We start from the raw sequence: 8983 nt of genomic DNA on the forward strand, positions 1-8983 counted from the left end.
GTACGGCGTCGCACGACCGCGCAATTGTCAGTTGAAGTCGCACAGCGCCGAATCGCAAAAAGTGGCCTGGACGGAAGACAGCAAAATCCTCCGGTTGTAAAGTGGTTAAGGATCTCACGGGTGGAAAGAGCACCTTTTTACCGCAAAATTTTAAAGGTAAAGGAACTCGTCAAAGACGAGGGCCTTCTTTTTCTGCTCACAAGAGGTTTTTTCGTCCCGCGGGTGAAAAAATTAAGTCCTCCAAAGCTCCTGCAGGAGGCGTCAGGGGTCGTTGGTCGGGCAAGCAAAAGCCCGCCCCCTCCAGACCTGAAGATAAACCGTCCAAAGCCTGAAGGTGCGCCCCCACCCATAACTGGGGTGGGGGGACGTCTTCGCCGGTTCCCGGATCCCGGTTCCAGAATCCCGGACAAATGGGTTTGCGAAGTCATAAGGTCAGGGTACAAGATCGAGTTTCGATCTCTCCCACCGGCGCGATTCTTCCCTTCCAATATCCGACTATCCCCGGATCGTTTAGAAGATCTGCGGAGAGCAGTCACAGATTTACTACAACAAGGAGTGGTAGTCCACGTTCCTTGGACAGAACGGTTTCAAGGGTTTTATTCAAACCTATTTACAATACCCAGGAAAGAGGGCAAAGTGCGTCCAATTCTGGACTTAAGGGCACTCAATTCTTTTGTCAACATAAGAAGATTCAGAATGGAGTCCATTCGCACAGTAGCAGCCTTCCTGCATCCAGGGGATGTCCTAGCGTCCATAGACATCAAGGACGCATATCTTCACATTCCCATTTTCGCAGGACATCAGCGGTTTCTACGCTTTTCCGTAGAAGAGAACCACTATCAGTTTGTGGCGTTACCTTTCGGTCTCGCCACGGCTCCGCGGGTCTTCACGAAGGTGTTGGCCCCAATGTTGGCACTTTTGCGCCAAAGAGGCATATCGATCCTTGGTTACCTAGACGATCTTCTGCTTCATGCAGAGTCTCCTCAGACCTTGCTACAAAACATAGAAATTACGATGATTTCTTTACAGGAATTCGGGTGGCTGGTGAACCAGCAAAAGTCATTTCTGGTTCCCACCCAGAGGCTCGAATATCTGGGTCTAATTCTAGACACAGTCAGGACAAGAGTTTTTCTTCCGGTAGGGAAACTCCGAAAGATTCAATCAGCAGTCCAGTTGTTACTGTCCAACAGCTGGTCTTCCCTTCGGACTTGCATGAGGGTTCTGGGGTTGATGGTGGCTTTGTTCGAAGCAGTCCCATTTGCCCAGTCCCATACCCGAATTCTTCAGCAAGAGATTCTTCTCAGATGGAATCGGAATCCGGAATCCCTGGACAATCAGATCCGATTGAGCAAACAGACCAGAGAGTCTCTGGTCTGGTGGCTTCGGTCTCCGATGCTCAGCCAGGGAAAGTCATTTCTGCCAATATATTGGACGACAGTGACCACGGATGCCAGTCTATCCGGATGGGGAGGAATTCTCGGTCAGTTATCTGTCCAGGGACTTTGGTCCCCAGAAGAATCCAGGTTACCGATAAATGTATTGGAACTGAGAGCGATCAGACTTTGTCTGATTCACTGGACCGAGCAGCTCCAGGGCAGCCCGGTTCGGATCCAGTCGGACAATGCCACGGCCGTGGCTTATGTCAATCACCAGGGGGGCACCAAGAGTGTCCGAGCGGCCAAAGAAGTGGCTTGCATTCTTCGCTGGGCGGAACGATTTGTTCCAGCAATCTCTGCGGTGTTCATTCCGGGGGTGGAGAATTGGCAGGCAGATTATCTCAGCCGTCAGACTCTGGATCAGGGGGAATGGTCCCTCCATCCAGACGTTTTCCACCAGTTGTGCCTACCGTGGGGCACCCCGGATGTGGATCTGTTGGCATCACGATTCAACAGGAAAGTTCAGAGATTCGTGGCTCGCTCCCGCGATCCTCTAGCAGAAACCGCAGACGCACTGATCGCCCCGTGGGGGCAATACCAGCTAATGTATGCCTTCCCTCCTCTCGCGTTACTGCCAAGACTTCTTCGCAGGATAGAGGAGGAAGGAATTCCAGTAATTCTGGTAGCTCCGGACTGGCCTCGTCGAGCTTGGTACGCCAACGTGGTCAGACTGGTGGCGGACGTCCCGTGGAGACTTCCTCTCAGGGAGGACCTACTGTCTCAGGGACCGATCTTCCATCCTGCTTTACGATCGCTGGCTTTAACGGCCTGGCTATTGAGACCCAGGTGCTGAAGGACAAGGGATTGTCAGCTTCAGTTATTCCTACTCTAGTTGAAGCTAGGAAAGCGACTTCCAGAAAGATTTATCATCGCACATGGAAGTCCTACATTGCATGGTGTGAACCTTTGGGGTTCCGTCCTTGGTCTTATTCGATTAGTCGAATATTAGCTTTTCTGCAACAAGGGGTTGAGCAGAAACTGGCCTTGAGTACTATCAAGGGTCAGGTCTCAGCATTAGCTATCTTCTTTCAGAAGCCTTTGGCTACTCATTCCTTGGTGCGGAATTTCATCCAGGGGGTGCGACATCTGGCTCCGCCAGTGCACGCGCCGTTACCCCCCTGGGATCTTAATTTAGTGTTGTCGGTTCTTCAGAAACCTCCCTTTGAAGATATTAGGGAGATTCCTCTACCTACGTTGTCCCAGAAGGTGGCCTTCTTGGTGGCTATTACTTCTGCACGCAGGGTGTCAGAACTGGCCGCATTATCTTGTCGTTCACCATATCTGGTGGTTCATAGAGATAAGGTGGTTCTTCGTCCGAATCCATCCTTCCTACCAAAAGTGGTTTCAGAATTTCATCTGAATGAAGAAATTGTGTTACCTTCCCTGTGTCCTAAGCCCAGTCATCCTCGGGAGTTTGCTTTACACTCCTTGGATGTGGTCCGGGCGATCAGGGTATACTTGAAAACGACAGACTCGTTTCGCAAGACGGATTCACTTTTTGTGATCTCAGATGGACCCAAAAAGGGGTTGCCTGCATCTGCCGCGACCATTTCCAGATGGATCAGACAGACGGTAGTACAGGCTTATTCTATTAAGGGTCGGGAGCCCCCGTTCCCTGTTAAGGCGCACTCCACTCGGGCACTTAGTGCGTCATGGGCCTTTCGCCATCAGGCGTCAGTGGTCCAGGTGTGCAAGGCGGCTACCTGGTCGTCGGTGCATACCTTTACAAAACATTATAAAGTTGATGTAATGGCATCGTCTGATGCCTCGTTTGGCCGCAAGGTTTTGCAGGCCGCCATTTGAGGAGACCAGTGGTCTACCTCGAGGGTTTTTTCCGTTGGAATTTTTATTTGAGTCTCATTCTTTGTTTATTATGAGCCTTTAAAACTTCTAGTTTGGCACCGGTTGGGCCTTCTAGATTGGATTTGAATTTGTCAATCCCACCCCTCATTTGTGGCACTGCTTCTGGATGTCCCAGCTCTTGAGAATCAAGAAAACTACGTCTGTCAATGAGCGATAGAGAAAAATGGATTTTTGTAAGATCTTACCGTAAAATCCTTTTCTCTTAAGCTCATTGACAGACGTAGTACCCGCCCCTCTATCATTGAGTTGGGTTGGGTTAAATTCTCTGTTACTGCTTTAGAACAGAACTGATTCCCTGTAGCAGAGAGAGGGAGGATATACCCTCAGGGACTGCCCCTAAGGTGGAGCCAGAACGTTTTGTCTTTCTGCCTAGTCCTACTCCTGCGGAGACAACATAACCCAGCTCTTGAGAATCAAGAAGACTACGTCTGTCAATGAGCTTAAGAGAAAAGGATTTTACGGTAAGATCTTACAAAAATCAATTTTTTCTTTAATTCTTCATGTATTGTAAAATCTTGGACAAGAACTTTCTTCCCTCATCCAGAACACTGAAGATAGGTATCGGATGGGTCTTTTAGCATTAAACAGACTCAAAACATACTGCCAAGGCAACAAAGGTGTGGCTGAAGAAGAAGCACATTGAGGTCATGAAGTGGCCTAGCCAGTCTCTGGACCTTAATCCTATAGAAAATTTATGGAGGGAGCAGAAACTTTGAGTTGCCAAGCTACAGCCAAGAAACCTTAAGGATTTAGAAAAGATCAGTTAAAAAAAAAGAGTGGACCAAAATCCCTCCTGAGATGTGTGCAAACCATGGTTACCAACTACAAAAAACCTCTTACCTCTGTGCTTGCCAACAAGGGTTTCTCCACCAAGTACTAATTTGTGTTTTATTTGGGGATCAAATACTTATTTCTCTTTCGTCCACCGACGGACGTAGCTGCTGCTTTAAATCCTAGACGGGTGGGTAATAAGCCCCTCCCACTAGGAGTGACCAAGTAGAGCCAAATTCTTTGACACACCTAGGGGGGCAGGGTCCCTGGGTTATTACCCCTGGCCTCACCGTTGCATCTTAAGTTTTAGCTGCCTGGTCTTAGGAGTGGCCAAACAGCTCCCTGCTGGGACCTTTTTGTCCTAGCTCTGTTTTAAACGTGTTAAAGGGAACCTTTTTTATTTTATTATTTTGTTGCTGCTGACTCCAGTTCCTGTGGAATGCCAACTGGATTTCGGACTGGCTATATGAGAGCCTTACGGTCTCCCAGTTTGTGCCAGAGAGCGCTTGCATACCGTAGCTCCGCGCTGGGTCTCCATAGCGACTATAGTCCCACGGACGGGGACTGGCCTGCGAGTGAAACACCCGGCCGGGATGCACACATCTGGCATGCCAGCATCGCAGTGTGCCCCTTGGCCGACAGCGACCTCACTGTCTGTCAGGATGGACGCCCACCCTCAGCAGTGTGGTCTGGTAAGTACAGTCCCCCCCCGTCTGGTTAGTGGGCCTGGGGTAGACGTGGGCTCCTCCATAGGTGAGTAGGACCCTCGGGTACCCATACCTCCTACCACCCTCCTCCACTATGAGGGGTCACCTGGGACCTCCACCTCAGGTGCTATACTGGGTAGTGGACGGTGGAGGGAGGCCTCGGAGGGGTGTACACGGTTGCGCTGCATACAGCTACCTGGGGGGGGTTTCATCTGCCAGGATGACCCCCGCCAGGGCCCCCGGGCCTGTTACTAGGTTAGGCCTCACTAGACCAGAGGTCATGTGCTCATCGGCGTGAAGCAGCCATTTTGCAGAGGCCTGCAGCCTCAACAGGCCTAAGCAGCCTGCCTGGGTATCCCTATCACTGTAATGCCGGTGGCCCTTTTGCTGGAGTCAGAGACAAAACTGCACAGGAGCTTCTGGCTTTTGTGGGTGGGGGCGTTTCCTTCTACCTTTTCTTCTCCATGCTGCTGATGGACATTGCTGTGTTCTCCATGTGGTAACTACTCTAGAGGAGTTTAATTACCCTGACCTTCACCTTTTCATCTTCAGAGGGGTTTCAGGCCTTTAGGGGGCTTAGGATTATTCCCCGGAGTAGCGCTGCGTGCATCGCAATCGCCTCCTAAAGGTGCAGTGCACGCCAGTAGTAGCGGACTTGCTGGGACCTGTGGTGCCTTTGTAACCTCACTTAGCCTCAGCGGCGTTAATATTTGGTGATTGGGCGCGGAATGCTCCCTCTTAGGCCATTGCTCCTGTTTTCAGGAGAAGCTTCTGTTTAACCCCTTGCGGTGCAGGTTCCGGTGTTTCCCCGTTTCCCTGTCTGCTCTTTACATTCTTACTGTGCAAACATACTGTTTGGCCATATGTCTAACATGGATTCCTCAAGTTTGCCTGCGACCCCCGAAGTATCGTTGGGGCCCGCTTCTGATGCTCATGATGTGACTTTATTGTCTGTGATGCAAGAAATGTCCAGAAAAATGGACAAAGTTATTGCGGCAGCATTTACTAAGCAACGCCCTCGGCCCTCGCCTGTCTCATCTCAGACCTCAGATTCTGAGGCCGATATGGTCGACGGCGACTCAGACCCCCTTTTGGAGGATGCGTCCCCGCATTCAGACTTTTCTGACTTGGAAGAGGGTGTTTCCACACCCGCCTTGGCACAGGAAAAGGCGCTGGTAGATGCTTTGATATCCTCAGTGAGGGACACCCTAAAAATCACGGATGCGATTTCTAAATTGCAGGAAGCCTTGGTATCCTTTGGATCCCTCAGGGCAAAGAAATCGGCCAAGGTTTTCCCTTGTCCCAAAGTCTTGTCCGCCTTAGTGGAGGTACAATGGCGGCGGCCTAATCGCACGCTTGCAATTTCCAAACGTTTGGCTAGACGCTACCCGTTTGAGGAAGAGATCTTACGCAAATGGACGGTCCCCCCTCAGATGGACCCCCAGATATGTGGTATTCACAAGGCCACAGTTTTACCGGTGGCAGAATCCTCATCTCTCCCTAATCCAGTTGAGACGTATTGAGGTCTTATCCCGACACCTGTATATGGTAGTGGGATTTATTCTCAGGCCTGCCCTAACTACCATTCTAGTCTCTCAGACTATGTTTGAATGGGTAAAGGCTCTTAGAGAGGCACTGGCGGTAACCCCGTTACGGTCATCTGCCCTGGAACTCGCTGGCCAATTATGTCAGACTCTGCAATTTGTATGCGATGCTAACCTGGATGTTCTTCCGCTCACGGCCAGAGCGTTAGTAGTAAGTGTGCTCATCAGACGTGCAATTCGGCTAAAGCCCCGGTCGGCCGACCAGACTTCTAAGAAGCTTTTGGCAGATCTTCCCTTTCAGGATGATCTGCTTTTTGGTTCCTCCTTGGATGACTTGATCAAGACGTGTTCCATTTATCCGCCTGCCTGTACACGCTCAGCTCCTGTGGGGGACATTCAGAGCCAATTACAGCTTCAGTGCCATCAATTTAGAGCTGCCATGTAAGTGTTGGGGAGTAATGGGGGTTTCTTTCCCCTGTTCCCCCTTCTTAGTTACATAGTTACATAGTTAGTAAGGTTGAAAAAAGACATCAGTCCATCCAGTTCAACCTATGCATCCAGTTCAACCTATGAATGCGTGTGTGTGTTCTCTTCCCCTCGTTCTAATTTGGCATTCATCAACATGGTCTTTTTCCTTATCCATATATTTTGCTTAGATTTTTACAAACCTCTACTCCTGATGAAGTGGCAATTTGCGTCCACGAAATGCGTTGAGGTTATGATGTTTACCACATACCTGTCACAAGTTAGCCTATAGTTTTGTCTGTATATTCTTACCTCCTTGCTGCAGTGCTTCTGTCTTGCCTCCCTTCACATGTGGTGTTTGGGCTTCTATGGGCGTCGCCTGCTCCACTGTGGGTTATATCCCGTTCCTGTCAATTACTTCCTGGGTCACCTCCCTGTATGCTTCCCTATATATACACATGCTCAGTGCACTGCTCCTTGCTTGAGCAACATCGCTGTTCTCTGAGCTCCCATCCGTGTATCCCTTGGCTATTGTATCTGATCTCCTGTGTACCGACCCGGCTTTGTTTCTCCATCTATGTTCGTCTGCTGCCTGTCCAGACCTCGGTTCCAGTCTGCTGCAAGTCCATCCCCACCATCAGGGGCCCTGGTGAAGAAGCAGGCTGGGGCTTAGACTCCACGCCCTGGGGAATCCTGAGCTGGGGATCTATAAGGGCTCACTACCACAGACTCGTTGACAATACCCTTCTACTCAATTACTTGGAATCTGAATTCTATATGATGTGAACATATCCTATATTGTACTATTTTCTGGAATTAGCGCTGTTGTCTGTCAAGTTTATGAATTTGGAGATGTCTTACCAGCTTGTTAATACTTGTGCAATACATATTCATTTATTATGTTATTTTATTGTCATGTACCAATAAATGTATTTTACCTTCCCTGCCAGCCTTTCATGACTCTCATTTTAAGTCCCAACCCTCTCTTTTTTGCATATCGATTAGGGATGGAGGTGCACATAAATCCCACTGTGCTCCTCGTGTAAAGTCCCAACCCTTCCCCCCCCCTTTTGTCTGTACATACGTTCACCAAGTTTTACAGAGTGCATGTGTTAGCATCCTCGGATGCGTCCTTTGGCCGCAAGGTTTTGCAGGCCGCCATTTAAGGAGCAGTCTACTTTTTCTTCTCCTTTATGTTTTTGCTACAGTTGAGCCCCAGTTGTTGCTTGTTGGGCTCCATGTTATATAGTTGGCTATGTTAGCCGTGGGAATTGCATTTTTTTAAGTTCGTCCTTTCCCCCACCCCTCAGTGGTTACTGCTTTGAACGTCCCATCCATCTATGATTTAAAACAGCAGCTACGTCGGTCGGTGGACAAAACAGAAAATGGGACGGCTGTAGCTCCCACCCCTCTTTTCTCTAAAGAGTTTGGTTTTGGTTGTTATTCAGTGCTTGCAACTAAACTGAAGATGCAACGGTGAGGCCAGAGATAATAACCCAGGGACTCCGCCCCCCTGGGTGTGTCAAAGCCTTTGGCTCTACCTGGTCACTCCTAGTGGGAGGGGCTTATTACACACCCGTCGATGATTTAAAGCAGCAACTACGTCCGTTGATGGACTCAGAGAAATGGATTTTACAGTAATTAAAAAATCCTATTTTTACTCACTGTACTGCAACTCATTTTAAACCGATTTGTTTTTTTTTATGTTTTATTCTAGATTTTTGGTTGATATTATATCTCTATCATTTAAAATACACCTATGATCCAAATTATAGACCCTTCATTTATTTGTAAGTTGGCAAACATACAAAATCTGCAGGGGATTAAATGATTATTTTCCCCACTGTATATCCCAGCCCTTTTTCGAATATTGGTACTACGTTCGATTTTTATCAATCAGCTGGTACTATTCCAGTCAGTAAGCTGTCATTAGCAATGTAAAAACCAGGCCATTATATTAATTGGTAAGTTCTTCGAGCACTCTCAGATGTTAGCCATCTGGCCCAGGTGATTTATTCACAATAAAGTGTTCCTAAACCCACAACAGTACAATCAGTCTGTATATGCAGTAAAGCATGCTTGTTAAACTCACTGTGGAACCTAAAGGGATAATCTTCCTCATTGTGAAAAAAGGCTGTTTGGTTATGTCCTCTCTGAGCCTCCTCTTCTTCCACTGTCCCCAATCCATCTCCTGAGA

Source organism: Pelophylax lessonae, assembly GCF_965119305.1.
Source record: "Pelophylax lessonae genome assembly, chromosome: 2".
Lineage (NCBI taxonomy): Eukaryota > Metazoa > Chordata > Amphibia > Anura > Ranidae > Pelophylax > Pelophylax lessonae.